Consider the following 23,327-nt stretch of genomic DNA (forward strand, 5'->3'; position numbering starts at 1 on the left):
CGGAGGGCACACCCCACGGCGGGCACCTGAGCTGGGGGCGCGGCCTGGGCATCTGTGCCCGCGCAGCCCCGGGGAGAAGCATTCCTGTGCGATGGGAAGCTATAGGAAGCCACGGGCAGGGCTCTGGGGAGAAGAGTCCAGGCTGCTCCCCAAATGCCATGAACTACGGGCCACGTGGCTACTGACTTTGTTTCCTTTGCTTTTTATTTCTCTTCATTTTTTAATATTTTTTTTAACAATTTTTTCCCTTGATTTCAGAGAGGCAGGGAGAGGGGAGAGAGAGATAGAAACATCCGTGATGAGAGAGACTCATGGATCGGCTGCCTCCTGCACGCCCCACACTAGGGATCGAACCCACAACCCAGGCATGCGCCTCTAGCTGGAATCGAACCCGGGACCCCCCAGTCCGCAGGCCAACGCTCTATCCACTGAGCCAAACCAGCCAGGGCTTAATATATTTTTATTGATTTCAGAGAGGAAGGGGGAGGGAGAGAGAGATATAGAAACATCAGTGATGAGAGAGACTCACGGATCGGCTGCCTCCTGCACGCCCCACACTGGGGATCGAGCCTGCAACCCGGGCATGTGCCCTGACCTCCTGGTTCATAGGTCGACGCTCAACCCCTGAGCCACGCCAGCCGGCTCCTTTGCTTTCCTGCCTGTTAGGAGAGCTGGGGGGGGGGGGGGGGGGGTAACTGGGGGGTTGGAAAGCCCCTGGGATCTCTGACCATTCCCGCGATTCGTGTTTGGTTTGAACTCCGAGGTGCCCAGGTGTTGGCCGTACAGATGTTGTTGAACTTGATGGAAAAGAATGGCTTTCATCAGCACACGCTGACGTTGTATTGCAGCGGGCTCTGTGCGCGGTACTCACTCTTTTGGCCGGACTTAAAAGATCCCCACACAAGGAGGCCAACATTCTACAAGTTTTATGTCATGTATTCTTTTTTCCCCCCCAAACAAAACCCTCCTAAGCCTTGTTGTTTTCTGTGCTGTTCCCTTCCAGCCTCTGTGATCCTACAGGCAACCCTTCACGTGGCCTCACAATCCTCTGGTGCGAAGGCGGGTGCCCTTGCCGGGGTCCCGGCTGCCCGGCCTAGCTGGCCAGCTCCTCCGCGGGGCGGGGCACAGGGGACAGGGTCCCCGCGGGCGCCGGTACCCTGTGTGACAGTGGGCAGACTGCGAGCGGGCGCCACGGTCCACATGGCTGGGTCGTGGTCATGGATGTGACGTCCCCGCACCCTGCTCCCAGGCGGCCCGCTGACGGGACGCCTACGCCCGAGGACATGCCTTTACTGACCGGAATGTCCAGAATGCGACAACCCGTGACCTTGGTTTATGACCTGGGATGGTTTTCTCCTCCACGAAGTTTCCCCGAGCCCCCTGGTCACATTCTATGACCCCATGACCCCATGACCCCATGACCCCGGACTGGGCGGATGGTTCACCTGGGTGAGTTTGCTTTTCTTCATGTATATCACCACCTATTATCTTTTTTTTATTTTTATATCTTTTTTTTTTAATTAGCCTGCTATATTTGGTTAAACATTTATTGATTGATTGATTGATTGATTGATTTTGATTTCAGAGAGGAAGGGAGAGGGAGAGGGAGAGAGAAACATCAATGATGAGAGAGACTCATTGGATCGGCTGCCTCCTGCACGCCCCCTACTGGGGATGGAGCCTGCAACCCAGGCAGGTGCCCTGATTGGGAATCAAACCGTGACCTCTAGGTTCCTAGGTCGACGCTCAACCACTGAGCCACACCAGCCGGGCACGACCTGTTATCTTTGTATGTTTACTTGGCCTTCTTTTCCTCAGAAGGAAGACTCCTGGGGGCGGGGAATGCAGTCCTTTGTTTCTCCCACATCTCCTCGCCGCTCTGAGGGTTTCTACCGCTCCGAGGCCCCTGATACACCGGGCGACGTAAGCCCGGGTGCATGAACCAGAGCCCAGGTCAGGGCTGGGCGAGGACACCCCTAGAATAAGACCTGCATTCAGTCCTCGGGTTTCGGGGTGTTTACAGGGCCGGAGGGAGCGGCCGCGTGTAGGTCTGCTCCAGTTCCCAGCATCCAGGAGGTCCAGGTGCCGACAGCCCTCGCTCGGCCGCGGCAGATGGGGGCCTGGGCCAGCGGACACAGATGGTGTTTTATGTGGGGGTGGGGGTGGGGGCTGTTTCTGTTTTTATTTGTTTTTAACTGGGGGGCTGGGAGGGAGTGTCCCGGGACCACACAGCAGCAGGGCAAAGCTCCCACCTGCTTAGAACAAAGCGACAGGCCCGCATTTCCAGACCCGCGTTGATTCCGTGTGTGGCGTGCGCAGTGCCGAAGGGAAGAGGACGAGGGGTCCAGAGGGGTCCAGGCACCCGATGCTCTAACACCCAGGAGGTGGCTCTCTGAAGTGCTTGGGGGTTTTTTGTTTGTTTGTTTTCTTGTTTTTTAAAAATATATTTTATTGATTTTTTTACAGAGAGGAAGGGAGAGGGACAGAGAGTCAGAAACATCGATGTTAATAACCCAGGCATCGAACCCACAACCCAGGCATGCGCCTCTAGCTGGAATCGAACCCGGGACCCCCCAGTCCGCAGGCCAACGCTCTATCCACTGAGCCAAACCAGCCAGGGCTTAATATATTTTTATTGATTTCAGAGAGGAAGGGGGAGGGAGAGAGAGATATAGAAACATCAGTGAGATGTTTCCCCCCCCCCCCGCCCCCCCGTGGAAGGAGTGTTGTTATTTCAGAGAGAAACATCGATCAGCTGCCTCCTGCACACCCCCTACTGGGGATGTGCCCGCAACCAAGGTCCATGCCCTTGACCGGAATCGAACCCGGGACCCTTCAGTCCGCAGGCCCACGCTCTACCCACTGAGCCACACCGGTTAGGGCTAAAGTGCTTGGTTTTTAAGGACTTTGTGTGCACAGATTCCTGGCCCATGGACACAGATGAGGCCCTGCATATATGGGGCAGGGAGGGCCTGGCGCCGGCTGGAGGGGTCCATGGGGGTAAAACGGAGACCTGTGTGATACTTTCCACAATATTTATTTCAAAAATAATAATAATAAATAAAATGCTTGGGTTTTGCCCGGCCTGCGTGGCTCAGTGCTTAAGCATCGACCTAGGAACCAGGAGGTCAGGGTTCGATTCCCGGTCAGGGCTCATGCCCGGGTTGTGGGCTCAGTTCCCAGTAGGGGGCGTGCAGGAGGCAGCCGATCCATGATTCTCTCTCTCTCCCTCTCCCTTTCTCTCTGAAATGAATAAAAAAACACATATATATATATATTTTTTTTTTTAAAGTTTCCTGAAGGTGCTTTTACTCTCACCTTTTTTAAAAAAATATATATATTTATTTATTGATTTTTTACAGAGAGGAAGAGAGAGGGACAGAGAGTTAGAAACATCGATGAGAGAGAAACATTGACCAGCTGCCTCCTGCACACCCCCCACCGGGGATGTGTCCGCAACCAAGGTCCATGCCCTTGACCGGAATCGAACCCAGGACCCTTCAGTCCGCAGGCCGAGGCTCTATCCACTGAGCCAAACCGGTTTTGGGGCCGACGCTCTATCCACTGAGCCAAACCGGTTTTGGCAAAACACATATATTTTTTAAAAAATAAGTAAGTTGCTTGGTTTTGTGTTTTCCTGAATGCTAATGGGTTGGGAGCCCGTGAATGCGGGACGCTGCTCGGACCCCGGGAAAGAGCCTGCGTGTCCAGGTGTCCGAGCGTCGCCGCAGAGCGTCTCGTCCGGGGGTCAGGGCAGCGTCCGCTCCCAGGGAGGAGGAGCCCCCACCACCACCAGGCCTCTCAGAGACAATAACCCAACACAGATCAGCCACCACTCCTCAGGCTGCTCCCATGGCGAGGCCGCACCCCGGGGCGGGGGGATGGTGCCCAGGTTCCCGGGGCTCCACTGAGCGTCTCCGCAGCCGGATCCCCCTCGGCCGCCTCCCGGGGGCGCCCTGAGGTGCTCCTGGACCAGGGGCCTGGGCACATGGGTCCCCTTCTGTGGGGCAGGAGCGATCGGGGGTTCAGCGGCTGGCCGGACCCCAACCCAGCTCCCTCCCAGGGTGCCTTCCCCCGAGGCCCCTCGCACTGTGGGGAGTGAGGTCCGCTCCCCGTCTTACACGTGACAGCATGGAGGCCCCGGGAGGTGAGGGCGCTGGGGTGTGTGACACGAGATCTGGCGGGTGTTGATCTGGCCCCTCCGTGGGTCACCCGGCGGGGCTGGGCCACGATCCCCGCCTGGACATCCTCCCTGAGGGGCCTGGACAGACACCCCCCCCGCCGCCCGGGAGTTTCTCCGAGGCTCCAGCTGGAGCAGCAGGCCTCACGTCACATCACAGAGCTGAAGGCAGGAGGCCGATGCTTTGGTTTTTGTTTAATTAATTTCAGAGAGGAAGGGAGAGGGAGAGGGAGAGAGAGAGAGAAACATCAATGATGAGAGAGAATCATGGACCGGCTGCCTCCTGCACGCCCCTCACTGGGGATGGAGCCCGCGACCCGGGCCTGTGCCCTGACCGGGAATCGAACCCTGACCTCCTGGTTCCTAGGTCAACGCTCAGCCACGGAGCCACGCCGGCCGGGCTGCTTTGGGCTTTGATTCTATTGTGAGCTGTGCTCAAGCCATAAGCAGAGAGGAGTCCTGGCCCTCAGACGTGGGAGGGAGAGAGGCACAGGGGAAAGCGGGTTCCGCTCAGAGCGGGGAGTGGGGGCCGCGGGCCGGGCCTGCACGGGATGTCCCCCCGCGCCCTCTGCGATCTGCGGACCGCTGAGCCTGAGGCTGCGTCTCACCCGGACCTTTGAAGGCCTCCCGCCACCAGTGTGCTGGGCCTGGACGGCGGCCAGAGGCGGCGGGAGGGGTGGGGACGGGGCCCGGCCCGGCTCAGCTTCTGCTGTTTCTCCCCTTCCCTCCGAACCTGCCTCTGTGAATCGGGCCTCTGTTTGCTTTGACTTGGAGCCAGGATGACCTCAGAGGCTGGTGGTGACTCACGCCGCTGGCCCCTGTGAACGGTTCCCAGGGACCCTTCCCTGAGGCCCCCCCCCCGCCCCCCGTCCGGCGGAGGGAGGGAGGGAGGGGTCGGGTTACTCTCTGCGGTCACACACAGTCCGTGTGGTTTCGTGTGGCCTGTGGGCTCCGTGTTCTAGAATCCCGGGCACGGAGAAACCCAGTTGCTTTCATCCAAGAGTTTAAAGGAGGCCCGGCCGGGGTGGCTCAGTGGTTGAATGTTGACCTAGGAACCAGGAGGTCGGGGTTCAATTCCGGGTCAGGGCACATGCCCGGGTTGTGGGCTCCATCCCCAGTAGGGGGCGTGCAGGAGGCAGCCCATCAGTGATTCCCTCCCATCATTGATGTTTCTCTCTCTCCCTCTCCCTTCCTCTCTGAAATCAATAAAAAGTATATTTATATATATATATATAAATGAATATACTTCTGGTCTATTCTCCCCACCCCAGATCTTCTTCCCTTAATAAAAGGGCTAGGCCCTCACACAATCTTCCTAGGCAAGTCTCTACTCGCCAGCCCCTCACCCCCCCACACACCCCCACCCCTCCCCTCACCCCGCCCCCCCTGCTCTCCGCACACAGGGCTGTGCTGTAGGCCTGGGGTCAGGACACTGCCTGCCCTAGGGGCGGGCTGAGGACAAACAGGGAAAGGGGACACCATTGTCCCTGCAGGAGGCAGGAGAGGAGGAGGGGAAGGCGGAGGGACTGACCCACTTTTCTGGTCTGACTGGGAAGCTCCCAGCTGTGCCCTGGGGCTGGGGAGGAGGCTGGCCTAGCGCCCTGACCCCTGACCCCTGCTCTCTGCTGCGTCATTGGCAGAACGGTGAGCAGGACCAGCGAGGTGGGTGAGTCATCCAGAAAGCTCCACGGGCGGCTGTGAGGGGCAGAGGGAGGGAGGGAGGCGCCCAGAGACCCAGGGTCCCCCCAGCTCAGCCGGAGGGGCTGAGGCCCCGAGACAGCAGGTGTGGCTGCCCTGGGCCCGAGCAATCCTGGAGGGGCCACGTGTCAGACGAACGCGGAAACCTGGGCAAGTCGCTCCAGTGCTCTGAGCCTCGGTTTTCTCCCCTGGAAATGGGTAGAATGATATTTGCCTCAGGAAGTATGGAGGGAGCAGCCATGTTCTGTGCAGCACCTGGCACTTCATAAGTGGTGGGATGGCTCCGCGGGTGGAGCCTTGACCTAGGAACCAGGAGGTCAGGGTTCGATTCCCGGTCAGGGCACAGGCCCGGGTTGCATGGCAGGCTCGATCCCCAGTGGGGGGCGTGCAGGAGGCAGCCGATCCATGATTCTCTCTCTTCCTGGATGTTTCTATCTCTCTCTCCCTCTCCCTCTCTGAAATCAATACATATCTATAATAAATAAAATACATGGCAGGTTGGGATCTGACCCTATTCAGCGCTCATGAGGCTGTCAGCAGAGGTAGCTAGCTAGGTGTTAAATAAAGGGGGGAGGCGAAGGGACTCGGACCCTGAGCCTGCTTGCTTCACCAGGAAGCGACAGCCTCACACACTCCGGGGGACCACAGCACTGCCCCGCAAGGACACACCCCCCTCTCCTCCCCACTCCGGTGCCGAATTTTGAGGGGGAGCGGGGGGGGGGGGAGAAGGGTGTAGGGGAGAGGTGAGCACATGCTCAATAGAAGTCACACCGGCTCAGGGGGCGGTGCTTGGCCACAGAGGCCTGTCAATCTAACGTGGGAAAGGACCATTGGCCAGGGCCTGGGCCCATCAGAAGCCTGAGAGCTCAGGAAGTTGACTGGTTGTTTTGAAAAAGCTCCCTGGTCCTTCCCCCCCCTCCCCCAACCCCCTCCCACCCCCGAGATAATATCATCCCAGGGAACAAGGGAGAACTCGCTCTCTCCCCAGAACATGTGCTACCCTGAGGGCCGAGCAGCCGTCTGGGGTCCCAGGACTAAGCTTTATTCTTTTTTTAATATATATATATTATATATTATTATTATTATTATTATTATTATTGATTCCAGAGAGGAAAGGAGAGAGAGAGAAACATCAATGATGAGAGAGAATCACTGATTGGCTGCCTCCTGCACACGCCCTATTAAGGATTGAGCCCGAAACCCCCCGGCATGTGCCCTTGACCGGAATCAAACCGGGACCCTTCAGTCCACAGGCTGACGCTCTAGCCACTGAGCCACACCAGCCGGGGCTCAGATATGTTTCAACGTGATCCTAAAAGGAAAAGCGCCATCCCAGGGAAGGGAGTTTATAAACCTGATGGGGACACGGGAAGACGATGGGAAATTCCTTTTCCCTTCCCGGGCCCACAGCGAATGCATCCCGTCAGTGTCAGGGGCTGGAACCTGGATGAGGAAGCCTCGCCCTCCCCTGATCAACTGCTGTCAGCAGGGCACCCCCACACACACAACCCCAGAGGAGCTTGCCTGGGGCCACAGTCCTTCTGTCTCCTGCTAAAAAGGGGGCGGGTCCAAGGGACCCCGAGGACAGACAGGCAATAATAGAGCCCTCGGCCAACACTGAACCTGCAACACGCACTGAAGACGAGCAGATGACAGGTGAGGCCAGCGGGGCAGGGTCCTATTAATATCGCCGTCTATGAATAGCGGCTGCGTGTAGGGCGGGCCGGGTCCCCCGCTCCACAGGGAAGGAGTGTTGTTATTTCATTTCACCCTCACCCTGGGCGGAGGAGGAGGGGCTGCGGCGGCTCCCAGTTTATCAGCTGGGGAAGCGGCTCAGGGTGTGAAGAAATCGCCCAGGTCTTCACATTGGGGGGGGGGGGTGGGGGCAGGGAGGAGGGGCACGCCTCCAGGCCTGTGTGTTTCCCGGGGTGGGAGGCTGTCCTGCTACAAAGCTGGAGAGATAGGGCTGAGGCCCAGGTGGAGATAAGGCCTGTGAGGAAGAAAGGACCCTTTTCCCTAATTGCCCCAGGATTTGCAAGCTTTTGTTCCCAGCTCACTCAGGAGCTGGGGCTTGACACTGTGCCCCCCACCCACCCACCCACATTTCCCTCCCTCCCCCACCCTTTCCAAAGTGTGCCCCCCGGGTCTCCCAGGAATGAGTCCTACAGTTCGGTCGGGAGTGACCCTCAGCTACACCAAGACCAGGCGGGCCAGAGCCTCAAAATGACCAGGACCCCGCTAGCAGGGATCAGTGACATTTTTTTTATTTTTATTTTTTTAATACATTTATTTTACTTCAGAGAGGAAGGGAGGGGGGGGAGAGAGAGATAGAAACATCCATGATGAGAATCATGGATCGGCTGCCTCCTGCACGCCCCACACTGGGGATGGAGCCTGCAACCCGGGCATGTGCCCCTGACCGGGAATCGAACCCTGACCTCCTGGTTCATAGGTCAATGCTCAACCACTGAGCCACGCTGGCCGGGCTCAATGACATTTTTTAGGCAAGAAATCTCTCCCTTCCGAGGAGGTGTCAGAGCAGCGGTGGAGTATTTCTATTTCCCCATTACATTTTTTTTTTTTATTTTTAAATTTATTTTATTTTATTTTTTTTTTTTTCTTTTCTGTTAATCCTCAGCTGAGGATATTTTTCCCACTGATTTCTAGAGAGAGTGGAAGGGAGAGGGAAAAGCAGAGGTGGGCCCCAGCTAGCGGAAACCACAGGAACCTCGAAGAAAGGGGGGGCGTGGGGGCGGGGGAGGGCGACAGTATCTTAGGAACCTCAGTGGCATTTTCCTCCTGCCTTTTAAGCAGGGAGCCCCGCCGTGTCATCTGGTTCTGGGGCAGTTAATGAGGCCAGTCCTGAGGATCGCACACACTCCACAGCCGTCCCTGCGCCCCAGGAGCAGCGAGGGGTTCCCAGTGTGTGCGCGCCACCCGCCCCCCCCCCCGCCCCCAGCCTCTTTCATGGTTCATTCGTTAGCGTGACCGCCTTCACCACAGGTGCCCGAGGAGAGAGAGCCGCAGGCGCCAGGAACAATGAGGGCTATTCCCGAGCCGGGAGCCCGGCTGGGTAGGCACGGTGGACGTGATGAAAACCCAGTGAGGGTTTAATGAGCGCCCGTCGATCAGCCCGGGTTACACTTGCGAGTGTCCTAGGCAAAACAGAGGCTTCAGAGGACCGTGATCTTCAGAGACGACGTCAACTAGCTTATCCATTTTTTATTGTGGCTTCTGGAAATAGCTGAATGCAGTCCGAAGCTTTCATTTGAACTCAGGGTGTTACCTATTCTGTTTTGAATCTAATCAAGCTAGGAGCAGTACTCAGTGGAGTAACAAAATGGAAAACGGCTGGCGGGGCAGGGTCAGCTGACATGAGGTGTCACATGGATACATTGTAACCAGTGAGGCATCATATGGATACATTGTAACCAGCGAGGCATCATCATCATCATCATATGGATACATTGTAACCAGTGAGGCATCGTCATATGGATACATTGTAACCAGTGAGGCATCACATGGATACATGTAACCAGTGAGGCATCATATGGATACATTGTAACCAGTGAGGCATCGTCATATGGATACATTGTAACCAGCGAGGCATCATATAGATACATTGTGACCAGTGAGGCGCCATATGGATACATTGTAACCAGTGAGTTATCACATGGATACATTGTGACCAGTGAGGCATCATATGGATACATTGTAACCAGTGAGACATCATCATCATCATCATATGGATACAATGTAACCGGTGAGGCACTTCATGTGGAAACATTGTAACAAAGTGAGGCATCATGTGGATACATTGTGACCAGTGAGACATCATATGGATACATTGTAACCGGCGAGGCGCTTCATGTGGAAACATTGTAACAAAGTGAGGCATCATGTGGATACATTGTGACCAGCGAGGCATCATCATCATCATCATCATCATCATCATCATCTGGATACATTGTAACCAGGACCCAAGTTCGGCTGCCTGCCACCAAGAAAACCAAACTCAATCGACAGATGCTGGTGGGAAAAAGGAGAGAGGTTTATTCAAGTGCCGGTCACCTGAGGAGACGGGAGACTCTTGTCACAAGGACCATCTCAACATCTCAGCTCAGGCAGAGGTTTTTATAAGGAGGGAGAGAGAAAGCAGAACAACAACAACAACAAAAACAAAAATCGAGGGGAGGAGGTTAAAAGTTCTCTATGTGCAATCCATTCCAGTCCAGTCCAACAAGGACCTCGAAACTGGTCCAGTGATGGTCTAGTATATGCCATCCTGGTCTTCACCATCCTGGTTCTACATTTGAAGGTCAACAAATCTCTCAGAACAGGGGTCACTGAAGATTGGAGTCCGTACCATATATATTTTATATATTTTTAATATATTTTTATAGGATTCTTATACAAATATGCTGTTGATCTACAAGCTACGTATGAGTCAGCGTCAGCACCGACAGAAACAATGTCAAAAGAATAGCAGGGTAAGTTACTGTCACAACATCAGTGGCCACTGGGCCCGGGAGGAGCCGTGTCCCGCCAAGGACCAGGGACGCCTGTCCTTCTGTCTCTTTAACGCAACGCAGGACTCACGGCCTAGAGGGGATGAGACAAGACTGGCTGGGTCCTCCTGAGGCAGGTGGGTGGGGAGGGAGGAGTGTGTGCAGATGCCAGGCTTTGCGTGGGGCAGCGAGACCGGCAGACGCTAGCTGCCAGCTCCCCTCCGGTCTGGGTGCGTGCGGTGCCCCCAACATTCCTCCCCATCTCACATCTCATTGGCCCCATCTCACATCTTACTGGGCCCCCCTGTGACGCTATTGCTCCACGCTTTTCTTCCTTTGAGAGGATCTGGAAGAGAAAAAAAACACCGTGCAGAGAGGACTTGCTGACGTAGAGAGAAGCAGGTGTGCCCTGGCTGCCGGCCCCGCCGAACCCTCTAATCTGATGAGTTCTGCACACCGTGTACCCGCGCTGGGCAGCGACGGGGCGTGCTCTCGAGTACTTCCTGCGTGATGTTCGCGCCGCATTCCTCCGTGATCGCGGGAGTCCTGGGGCGCAGGGCCCCCCCCCCCCCCCCCCCGGGAAGGAGGCCCTCTCCCAGGGCTTTCTGGGAGCTGATAGATGGATCGGTAATAAATAAGAACAGCCACCGACGCCTCATCAGGCCATGTGGACCCAGCCCCGCGCCCCTGGCTGCCGGTCTGGATTGATAAGGAGGGCAGCCCGCTGGCCGTGTTCTCGCCCCACCAGTTCTGGGTCAATAAATCCGTCGTCACGGTGCTGGCTGAGCGGGTGGAGCGCAGCAACGTCTGAGCCGGCCCGCAGGGCCCTGGGTGCCAGGCACCTGGACTGAGCCCTGCCCTCCCGCTCTCCCTGGGCCTGCGCCTGCACCGACTGGGCCTTCTCACTGACAGCCCCCCACCCCGCCCCCCGCCCTCCGCGTGGCCTCCCTGTGGCCCTGAAGCGCCCGTCCTGGGAGGCCAGCTGTCCCAGCACAACTTCTAGGGGCTCCCCAGCCTCCGCGCAGACCCCCAGGGCAGGCAGGGAGGGGGCTGGCCGAAGGAAGACAACGATGAGCGTGTGGCTGTGGCCTGCACGGGCCTGAGAGCCGACCGTGGCTTGCCCTCCGGGCCGTCTCAGCATCCTCACCAACGGGAGCGGGTGGGCTTATGCCCTGAGTGTCCAGGCATCACGTGTGGATGCCAACAGGCATGAAAACGCACACAAAGCTCAGAGGAGAAGGCCCCCCCACTTTCCCAGCTCCTCAGGGAAGCCCCCCGGGGCTGTGGGGAGAGACAGGAAGAGGCCCCTCACCTCACACTTCAAACTTAGGGCACTCTCACCCCAAAGCTAAGGGCCTTGCCTGGAGCCCCGTCTGCTCAGTGGCTGCATCCACCCCACCCCCACCTCCCATCTCCCCCCCATCCCCTACCCCCATCCTTGCAGCCCCACCTCCCCTCCCTCCACCCCATCTCCCCATCCCTCACCTCCCCTCCCTCCACCCCATCTCCCCATCCCTCACCTCCCCTCCCTCCACCCCCATCTCCCCATCCCACACCTCCCACCCCCACCCCATCCTCCACCCCCCATCCTTCCATCCCCCCACTGCCCACCCCAGTCCCCCAGCACCCAGTCCTCGCTCTTGGAGACCACACCAGGGAGCCGGAGGGAAATGCCACGATGACAAAGAACACAAATTCCCGCTGAAAATATTTTCCAATGAGTCGTCTTCCCCCCGGCGCCTCCAATGTGCCCTGAATGAACCCTCAGTGCGGCCGAGGTGAGCTCTGGTCCCCACAGCCCGACCCCCTTCCCCCTGGGTGCCCACCCCCCTCCACTTCAGGGCAGTCCTGGGCCCCAGGCTCTGGGCCTTCTCACTGACAGCCCCCGTCTCCACCCCCACCCCCCCACCCCCCGCAGCCCTGGGGGCCGGCCTCGCAGCATCCTGTCCTTTACAGACAAAGAAGGGGACCCAGCCCGGCCTGTGTGGCTCCGTGGTTGAGCGTCGACCTATGAACTAGGAGGTCAGGGTTCGATTCCCCGTCAGGACACATGCCCGGGTCGTGGGCTCCATCCCCAGTAGGGGGCGTGCAGGAGGCAGCCGCTCCATGACTCTCTCTCATCATGGATGTTTCTATCTCTCTCTCTCCCTCTCCCTTCCTCTCTGAAATCAATAAACATATTTTTTAAAAAGAAGAAAGGAAAGAAAGGGGACCCCCCCGCTCTGTGGTGAGAGCCACCTTCCCTCGGGGGGGCACGTACACCGGCTCTGACCCAAACTGTTCCGGGCGGAGTGTTTCACCAAGGAAAAGGGGAAAAAGGAAAAAAAACGAGGACAGGAGGAGACAGAAGACGCCCACAGCAGGGCGACCCCCCTCCCCTCCCGTGGGAGCCCTGTGACACATCTGGGTGTTTATGTTCTCTCTGCGCTGGAAAGGGGGGGCGGGGGGTGCCCAGCAGCACTCTGTAGGTGGCCTGGCCAGGGAAGGCTCTTCCTCCCCTCCCCTCCCCCGGGCTGTTTACTCGGGGAGAGAGGTACCAGCAGCTCCTGATAAGAACTGGGAACGGCCCGGTTGGCGCCTGCGCAGGGCGCCCGCCTGCTGGCCCCTGGCCCGGTGCGCAGGGCTCACGGCCCCCCTCCCCCTCACCCCCTCCCCCTACTCCCAGGGGCCGGGTGTCAGGGAAAACATTCCCCAGAGGCTGGAGCCAGAGCATTTGGGGGGAAACGGCTATAAAGTCGTGTGTGGCCCAGCCGTGTGCGTGAGCACCTGCCCGGCCACTCGGGCTGTCCCGGGCGGTGGAGTAGATCCACGGGGCAGCCCTAAGGAGGCGGTAGGCTTGCACGCACGTGGCTGTGGATATTGTATTCCAGGCCGCCGCCCGGGATGAGGACCGGATTGGACAGGGAGCGCAGCGCCCCAGGGAGACCCAAGAAACAGATGGGTCAGGGGTGGGCCCCGCGCAAGCCTGGGAGAGCGTGGGAAGCGGCTGGGTTCGGTTAAAGAGACACCTGTGAGATCACACACACGGAGAGGCCAGATGATGATGATCTCTGGACGCATCATAATCTGGCCACTCAGTGTCTATCCTATAGAATAAAAGGCTACCATGCAAATTGTCCCCTGGACCAGGAGTTCGACCAGCAGGCAGGCCGGCCAACCGCCCATGTCCCCTCCCCCTGGCCAGGGCCTCTAATACACACACACACACACACACACACACACACACACACACACACACACACACCCTAGTGGCCAGATTATTATACGTTCAGAGATCATAGTAATCTGGCCACTCAGTGTGTGTGTGTGTGTGTGTGTGTGTGTGTGTGTGTGTATTATTGATTTCAGAGAGGAAGGGAGAGGGAGAGAGAGAAACATCCATGATGAGAGAGACTCATGGACTGGCTGCCTCCTGCACACCCCCCACTGGGGATCCAGCCCACAACCCAGGCATGTGCCCTTGACAGGAATGGAACCGTGACCTCCTGGTTCATAGGTCGACGCTCAACCACGGAGCCACATGGGCTGGGCTGTTTTTATCTGTTTCAAGGCTTAGTAGGGACTTCACTAGAGGGGTGCTGCCCTGTCCTTGGCCCTCCCAGGGTTGCTGGGAGCTGCTGGAACCTTTGATAAATCTCTGTAACCAAGAGCCCGGATGGATCTGCATCCAACGAGCCGGCTGCTGAGATTCCACAGTGTGTCCGTCAGAACCCCCCACCCCAGCGGCGTCTTTCATTTCGACTCTGAACACAGCTCCCGCTCGCTCCCGGCTGCCTCGATTTCCCCCCTTCACGGCCCTGGAGGAGGAACCCAGCCTTGTTTTGAAGAGTCCCGCCTAATTCCTGGAATGGGAGTCGCCCATAGAGTTTACGGGTGCGTTGCCAAGACAACAGGACTCATCCTGTGTTCCGTGTCAACGCCACTTCTCCCCTCACGTGGTGACCTCCTCTCCCTCTACCTCCTCTCCCTCCCCCGCTAGCCATGGTTCGTCTCCCGCAGGTCACTCCACACCCTGGCTCTCCATTCATGTGCAAATGCTGGGTTTGAGGCGTCACAGACATCTGGGTCTAGAGCCATGGTCGGCAAACCGCGGTTCACAAGCCACATGCGGCTCTTTGGCCCCTTGAGTGTGGCTCTTCCACAAGATACCACGGCCTGGGCGAGTCTATGTTGAAGAAGTGGCGTTAGAAGAAGTTTAAGTTTAAAAAATGTGGCTCTCCAAAGAAATGTCAATCGTTGTGCTGTTGATAGTTGGCTCTGTGGACTCATGAGTTTGCCGACCACTGGGCTAGAAGAATAAAGGATGGGGACAATGGGGGAAAAACCTCCGGTTCTCTCCTCAGTACGACCCCAGCGCATCCCACGGGGGACCCCTCCCCAGGCTTGGCCGTCTTCACTGATGTTCCAGTTTCCTAGGAACATCAGCCGCGCGGCTCGCGTCTGCCTTGAGGAGCCTGTGGTTTGGGTTGGCGGGTTCTGTGCAGAGCTAATGAGCCCCTTCCTCCTGGTCTCGTGTAGACGTTTGTGGGAACGGGTCTGTCGCTCAGCTGGCGCAGAACACACAGCGCCTCGGACTCGGGGTGCAGGTGAGATGGGGAGGAGGGTCGTGACGACGGCCGGCCGGCCCCGGAGCCGTCTCCTCCCGCGGTGCCTGCCGAGGTAGCCAGGGATTCTGCAGAGAAACATCCCTTCTCCGCGGAGGGGAAGGAGGAGCTGAGCGCCCAGAATGAGGGGAACGAATTGTGGGCTCTTTACGAGTAAGAGTTCTGTTTGCCCGGCCGGCGTGGCTCAGTGGTTGAGCGTCGACCTATGAACCTGGAGGTCATGGTTCCATTCCTGGTCAGGACACTCTTTATCCCTCTTCCTTTCTCTCTGTAAAAAAATCAGTAAAATATATTTTAAATATATATATATATTTTTTAAAAAATAAAAATGCACCTGGCCTTGGCCGGTTTGGCTCAGTGGATAGAGCATCAGCCTGTAGCCTGAAGGGTCTTGGGGTCAATTCCGGTCAAGGTCACGGACCTCAGTTGCAGGTTCAATCCCTAGCCCTGATGGGGCATGTGCAGGAGACAACCAATCGATGTGTCTCTCTCACATCGATGTTTCTCTCTCTCGCTCGCGCGCTCTCTCTCTCTCTCTCTCTCCCCCTCCTTTCTCTCTCTAGAAATCAATAGAGAAGTATCCTCGGGTGAGGATTCACACAAAAATCGCACTGCAGCTGGCGTGGGGTGGTGAACACACCACACCATACACAGATGATGCGTTCCATAACGGCTCACCTGAAACCTGTCTAATTTTATTAACCACGGTCACCCCAATAACGCCAATAAAAAATTGCCTCTGGCCACGAACAGGTCTTCTGTCACTGCTCAAGAATTGCCAGTCAGCGATGGGGGCGTGACCTTGACCGCAGTGGGTTAACGGGGAGGTGGGCGCGGAGGAAGTGGAGGCGGGGAGAGAGCAGGTGACAGGAAGCTGAGAGCTGCTGGGGCGGCTGGAGGCCGGTGAGTAGCGCCCCCCCCTCCCTCAGGGGAGGCCTGAGCGTGCTCTTTAGCCCAGGGGTCATCTCTCCCGCAGGCCTGCTGGCCGGCTCACCTGCTGGGGGCGTGGGTGTTTGGACAATGGACATTCCTCCTCCATCCACGCAGGCATGTATTCCTGTGGCGTTGGCTCAGGTTCCAGCCCGCCACGGGCCCCTCGGCTCGGCCTCCCCGATGGGGCTGTGGGTCCCGCCGCGCAGCTCTGCGCACAGGCCGCGGGTTCCAACATCGATGCAGGCTCTCCGGGAGCCAGGGGGACACTCAGACCCCCTTTCCCGCCTGGGGGAGTGGCACTCAGCAGGCGGCATCCCTCCAGCTCAGCGGCTCCTGCAGGCCGCCTCCTCCGCTCACACCAGGCCCAGCTGAGGGACCCCCCCACCCCCACCCCAGGTGTGTCTCACTGTGCCTCTTATTTATTTATTTAGTTAGTTAGTTAGTTAGTTAAAACGTTATTTAGAGCCCTGACCAGTGTGGCTCAGTGGATAGAGCGTCGGCCTGCGGACTGAAGGGTCCCAGGTTCGGTTCCGGCCAAGGGCATGTACCTTGGTTGCGGGCACATCCCCAGTGGGAGGTGTGCAGGAGGCAGCTGCTGGATGTTTCTCTCTCATCGATGTTTCTGGCTCTCTATCCCTCTCCCTTCCTCTCTGAAGTCAAGAAAAATATATTTTAAAAAAAGAAAAAAGATTTAAGCCTCTTGCACGCCCCGCACTGGGGATCAAACCCGAAACCCGGGCATGTGCTCTGACCAGGAATCCCACGGCGAACATGATTCTTTCTCATCACTGACGTCTCCTTTTCTCTCTCTCTGTTTTCATTGGTAGAGTTTAGAAATGGGGAAGCGACTCCCCATGGTGTCAAGCTGAGAAAGGCCAACAAGTCACTGGTTTTGGTTTTGTTTTTACGGCTTGTTTGGTTTCTCTCGGTTCCTTTCATCCGGGAATCTCAGAGAACACACCTTCATCCACTTCTCATCACACACGGGGCATGGAAGCGGCGGGCAGCTCAGTGCTAGAGCCCAGCTTGGCTGGGAGCAGGGGGGCTGGTCAGGAGGGGTGCGGAGGGGGAGAGAAGGGGGGAGGTGCGGGGAGGAGGGGGAAGAAGGGAGGAAGAGGCGAAAGGGCCCCAGGTTCCATTCCGGTCAAGGGCACGTGCCTCGGTTGCAGGCTGGATCCCCGGTGTGTGGAGCGTGTGCAGGAGTCAACCAATGGATGTGTCTCTCTCACATCGCTGTTTCTCTCTCTGTCTCTCTCCTTCCCTTCCACTCTCTCTCAAAATCAATGGGGAGCCCTAACCCTTTTGGCTCAGCAGATAGAGCATCGGCCTGCAGACTGAAGGGTCCCGGGTTCGATTCCGGTTAAGGGCATGGACCTTGGTTGCAGGCACATCCCCGGTAGGGGGCGTGCAGGAGGCGGCTGATCGATGTTTCTCTCTCATCCATGTTTCTAACTCTCTATCCCTCTCCCTTCCTCTCTGTAAAAAAATCAATAAAATATATATATTTTTAAAATCAGTGGGGAAAAATATCCTCGGATGAGGATTAACAGAACAAAACCAAAAAATAAAAAAAGAAAAGAAAATTAGAAAAGACAACAACGCAGAGACCCCTGCGCCCTGAGGATGGTGGCAGGGAGCTGGCCGAGCAGCGCGAATGGCCAGGCCCCCGACGGGGCGTTCCCCGGCCGCTGCTCTCACAGGTCCGGAGTCTGTTTGCTAGAAGTCGGCTCGGCCTGGCACCGGGCCACTGTGTGCACTCGGCCATTTGGGCCCGATTCCCAGGAGTCCCCGGCGGTGGCCCCCTCCTCGCGCTGTTTCATCTGGATCCGGGCCACGGCCTCTCGGCTGATGGATGCTTTCCTGGAGAACGAAAGGGAGAGATAGCCGTGCGTAGGCCAAAACCCGGAGCGGGTGCGTTCAGCTAAAACCACAGCCAACCCCAAACACCGGGGAGTGGGAGAAGCAGAAACAGAGGACGAGGCGGACTCCGGCCGGGCCATCGTCATGGGAACCCCCTTCCGTGGTGGTCCTGGTGGGGCGTCAGGTGCTAACCGTTCCCCCACCCTCTCCCTGATGCTGGGGAGGGCACCGTGGCCCGTTACTCAGTGTCTCCCCAGCACTCTCCGGAGATCTGTCCTCTCCCCAGACCCAGCCTGTCCTGCCAGCTGCTCTACCCCGTCCCCTTAAGAGTCCGACGGCTGGGAGGCAACTGGCAGGGCTGAGGGGAAGGGGCCTGAGTTCCCCATGGTTCCCAGGAGCGGCTCTGGGTGCGAGGATGGAGGTAACAGGGAGGAAAGGACATTGAACATGCACATGCGTGACCGGTGAGTGTGCCACTCTGGACCCAATTCCTCTCCAAACAGGATGATTTGCTCGATCCTCACGTCTCAGCGGATGGCCAGCAGCACACAGGGGGCCCTCCCAGGCCGAGGTGTGCACGTGTGTGAAGGACGAACACGCAGGAGGTGCTGGCTTCCCAGGCCACAGCAGGCAGGACAACCAGAACCAGGGTGACTTCAGGGAAAATTAAGCAAAATTTAAAAACCCGACCACAGCCCGGCCAGCGTGGCTCCGTGGTTGAACGTCGACCTATGAACCAGGAGGTCACGGTTCGATTCCCGGTCAGGGCACAGGCCCAGGGTTGTGGGCTCCATCCCCAGTGTGGGGCGTGCAGGAGGCAGCCGATCCATGGTTCTCTCTCATCATTGATGTTTCTAACTCTCTCTCCCTCTCCCTGCCTCTCTGACATCAATAAAAATATATATTTTTAAAAAACAAAAATGGTACATGTTGCGTTCTATACAGCGAGTGGCCGGATGATGATGATCTCTGGATGCATAATAATCTGGCCACTCAGTGTACATCCTATAGAATAAAAGGCTAATATGCAAATTGTCCCCTCGACCAGGAGTTCGACCCGCAGGCAGGCCGGCCAACCGCCCATGTCCCCTCCCCCTGGCCAGGCTGGCCGGACCCCACTCATGCACGAATTCATGCACCGGGCCTATAATACATAGAGATATACACTGAGTGGCCTGATGATTATGTGTTCGGAGATCATCATCATCTGGCCACTCTGTGGTGTATTTTACCACAATTGTAAAAACTGCAGGCGGGTTTTGCAGCTAACCAGGCCTCCTGCCTCCTGGCTGAGGGAGACTTTCCCAACACAACTCCCTGCAGGCCCCAACCTTTCCAAATAAAACATCCTCAAACATGGAAAACTTCAGACAGGCACTTCTCTCTGGTTGGAGAACATCAACATGTGGTTAACCTCGCTTACGCTGGGAGAAAAAAAAATAAGTCCAGAGACTTCTTCTTTCAAGTGATGCAGAAGTAACAGGACACCAGACTCTGGTTCCGCCTCCCAGGCACACACAGGGGGGCAGCGCCCTTTCTAAGAGGCACCCCAGCAGGCGGCGGGGCGCCCGGAGGCTCCCAGGACCCTTCCTGTGAGCGCTGAGATGGGGAAGGCCGGCAGGAGGGTCCTTTCTTTGCTGCTAGCGGTGGTAGTAACAGCCCCGTCCCCTCCCCAACCCCAGCTATAAATCCCGTGAGGTTCGCGGCTCCCTGCCCTGCCGGCGACCCCGCCTGATACACTGCAAAGCGTCTTGACGCCCACCCACTGGCTGGCCTGGTCCCTTCTCACACCTCCCGAATCTGACCTGGATCCTAGGACCACCCAGCCTGGCCAGGGTGACTCCGTGGTTGAGCATCGACCCAGGAACCAAGAGGTCCCGGTTCAGTTCTCCCACCTGCCAGTTAAGATAAGTTCTTCCCCACCCGTGGGGAAAAGCAGGGACGGGAGCTGAGGAATGCTGGGTTCCTGCTGTTCCCTGCTGGGAGGGAGGGAGAGGCTCTCACCGGGTCATTTTGGACACCGGGAGCAGCCGGTCAGTCAGGTTGGCCTACTTTCCAAGCCCTGGGCACTGGGAGGACCCGAGAGGGCGTGGCAGAGCGATGGGATGGGGCAGCCATTCCCCTGAGAAGGCCTCTCTGTTCTGGTAACCCAGTTACTGCTCCTCCAGCAGGTCATACATGAAGAGGAAAAAAGTGATTGCGAGGGGCGGGGGCCGGCTGGAGGGGGTCCATGGGGGAAAAAGGGAGCAGATGTAATACTTTCAACAATAAAGAATTATAAAAATGCTAGAGGCCTGGTGCACGGATTCGTGCACCGGTGGGGTCCCTTGGCCTGGCCTGCGGGGGTCAGGCCGAAACTGGCTCTCAGACATCTCCCGAGGGGTCCCAGATTGCGAGAGGGTGGTTCTCGGTTGATGCACCCCGGAATCGGGCTCCCTCCTCTCTGGTTCTGAGCGCATCACCCGAGAACCACAGCTGCCAAGTCACTGAAGCTCGGCAGCTCCTGCATTGAGTGCTTGCCTCCTGGTGGTCAGTGCGTGTCATAGCTACCGGTCAGACGGTCGGACGGTCAGACGGTCACTTAGGCTTTTATATAAATGGACATATATATACTAAGGGAAAAAATGGTGCTGGGACAACTGGATATCTACAAACAAAAGAATGAAGTAGGACCCTAACATATACCATATACAAAAATTAACTCAATCTGGGCCAAAAATCTAAGTGGAAGAGTTACAACTATAAACGTGTAGAATAAACAGAGGAGGGAAAGATTCATAGTATTGGACTTGGCAATGATTTCTTGGATATGGTAAGAAATCATTGTGTTATGTGTATTTCACCGCCATTTCTTAAAAATAAAAATTAACATTCTTGGCATCTTCAAAAAATGTGATTGCAGTAGCAAATCTCTACAATTTTTTTTTTTTTTTACTCTCGCTGTAAATCTCTTGTGTTCTCACATCTGTCTGGATATCTTTTCTTTGCCTCGGAACCACCCCCTTGCCCGGCTGGCGTGGTCCAGTGGTTGAATGTCGACCTACGAACCAGGAGGCCACGGTTCGATCCCAGTGTGGGGCGTGCAGGAGGCTGCCAGTCCATGATTCTCTCTCATCATGGATGTTTCTATCTCTCTCTCTCCCTCTCCCTTCCTCTCTGAAACCAATAAAAATATGTTTTAAATTTTAAAAAAGTCCATTGGGGGGACATTGTTGGTCTCCACACTTTGCAGAGGAGGGACAGGCCCAGCGAGGCTCCCACGTGGGACGAAGACTGGGTCGTGGCAGGAAGTGAGTGTGTTGGCTTTGAGAGTGACTGTGGTTTTGGTGCTTTTTTTCCCACCGCCCCCTCCCCCCTCCCTGACTTCCCGCTCAGGAAGACACTGTCAGAGGCACGAGGGTGACTCACGAAATCGCTAGAGAATCCACGCCCCCTGAAGTCCATCAGCTGCGGGACCTGGGCAGCTGTCCCATTCTGTGGCTCCTCCCACTAGAGCCCCTCAGCCCCCCAGCTGATTGGCTGAGGCCAAGGGTCCTCTCTCCTCTCATTGGACCAGCGTCTGTATGGTGACGGGTTACCATCCATGGCCGGATGATTAGTGTCCGCTACCACTGTCCCACCACCTCCCCGATGGCCTGGTGGCTCCTAAGGTCTGTTTTAATGGGATGATATTCGTGTATCGTTTTTTATATATACTAGAGGCCCGGCGCACGAAATTGGTGCGCGGGTACGGTCCCTAGGCCTGGCCTGCGATCAGGGCCATCTTCTCCGGCTGCCGGCAGCCGGCCCCACCCCCCGCCGCCACCCACCCCCAGTCCGCCATCAGGCGAGGGGAGCCTGACAGCTGGGGGGAGGGACCAAGATGTGGTCAGTACACCTAATAGGGACTGGTCGAGCAGTCCCTATTGCAAATTGGTTTATCTTAGTGGCAAATTCAAACCGTGTGCTAAAGACAGAGCTTGTGGGTTTTGAGTGAGGATTGGGCTAAGGAAGAGGTTGCCCGCAGCTTTTAGGGTCTGCTGTTAGGGTCAATTTGCATATTACCCTTTTATTATGTAGGACTAGAGGCCCATTGCAGGAAGATTCCTGCAAGAATAGGGCTTCCTGGGGCCGTCTCCGCCGCCTCACCTGCTTCCCTCCCGTCTCCACCGCCCCACTTGCTTCTCCGCAGCTTCGCTCCCTTCTGCAGCGCTTGGCTTCCTTCTACGCTCTGTGCCTGGATATGCAAATCAACCACCATCTTGGTTGGGTTAATTTGCATAGTCACTCCTGATTGGTTGATGGGCGTGGCTTGTGGGCATAGCGGAGGTGCGGTCAATTTGCATGTTTCTCTTTTATTAGATAGGCTATTTTTTGATTTTTAGAGAGGAAGGAAGAGGGAGAGAGATAGAAACATCAATAATGGGAGAAAATCATGGATCGGCTGCCTCCTGTACACCCTCTACTGGGGATTGAGCCTGAAACCCAGGCATGTGCCCTTGACCGGGAATTGAACTGTGACCTCCTGGTTTATAGGTCGATGCCCAACCACTGAGCCACGCCAGCTGGGCAAATTGGTTTATCTTAGTGGCAAATTCAAACCGTGTGCTAAAGACAGAGCTTGTGGGTTTTGAGCGAGGATTGGGCTAAGGAAGAGGTCGCCCGCAGCTTTTCCTGGGTAACAACACCCAGGGCAGCCGTCAGGACAAGCCTCGGATATTGACACCAACACACACTAGCTGCTTAGTGTAAACACTGCCGAGGCCCAGGATGCATGGCGGGGTCGCCAGGCTGAATTGCAAGGTCATCGCGTAAAACACCGTGGGCTCTGAAGTCGCCTTTCTCTCCTCTGCGAAATGGCGGTAATTAGCTGTCAGCTCACAATGTTTTGAAGGTTAAAAGTTCACGTATCCCAACCTCACTCCCTCGTTTCTTCCTAGGGGTGTGCGCCGAGGAGCACAGCGGAGTGCCTGCTGCATCGCATGGCTGGAGTGGGGGGGTAGGCGGGGGAGGACTATTAGGTATATCCCCTGCTCCCTCATGCATTTCATCTTTTCGAATGACCCGGCATACATCCCGGCCGGCGTGGCTCCGTGGTTGAGCATCAACCTATGAACCAGGAGGTCACGGGTTCGATTCCCGGTCAGGGCACATGCCCAGGGTACAGGCTCCATCCCCAGGGTGGGGCCGTGCAGGAGGCAGCCTATGGATGATTCTCTCTCATCGATGTTTCTACTTCTCTCTCTTTAAAATCAGTAAAAACGTATTTTTTTTAAAGAATCTGTTAGTACTCTAATAGCTCACCATCTTCTGTGGAAGATAAGTAGGTGCCACAGAAAACCTGACGTGATTAAGTACCAAAGGAAATATGTACACACAGAGGATTCAGAGGGAGGAGGAGATTGGGGGTTGCAGGTCACACCGGGGCTAGACCCGGGGGGCGCCCAGGATGGGAGTAAGAGGAGGGACGGGAGAGTTCCCCACTTCCCCTCCCTTCGGTGACTTTTCCTCCCGGGAGGAGAAATTTAAAAATCACTTCTGCCGAGGACTGAGCCCAGGGATCTC

The 23,327-nt window shown here is 56.7% G+C and overlaps 1 long non-coding RNA gene across 1 annotated transcript; it reads left to right on the plus strand.

Annotated features, from left to right (window-relative positions):
- Positions 1–7,398: 7,398 nt before the first annotated feature.
- LOC129148273 (uncharacterized) lies at positions 7,399–22,759 on the plus strand. The gene is made up of 3 exons (XR_008555352.1): positions 7,399–7,534; positions 10,282–10,368; positions 22,703–22,759. It is a non-coding gene; the product is annotated as an uncharacterized LOC129148273 (long non-coding RNA).
- Positions 22,760–23,327: the final 568 nt, after the last annotated feature.

This window comes from Eptesicus fuscus, chromosome 24, assembly GCF_027574615.1.
Source record: "Eptesicus fuscus isolate TK198812 chromosome 24, DD_ASM_mEF_20220401, whole genome shotgun sequence".
Taxonomy (NCBI): Eukaryota; Metazoa; Chordata; class Mammalia; order Chiroptera; family Vespertilionidae; genus Eptesicus; species Eptesicus fuscus.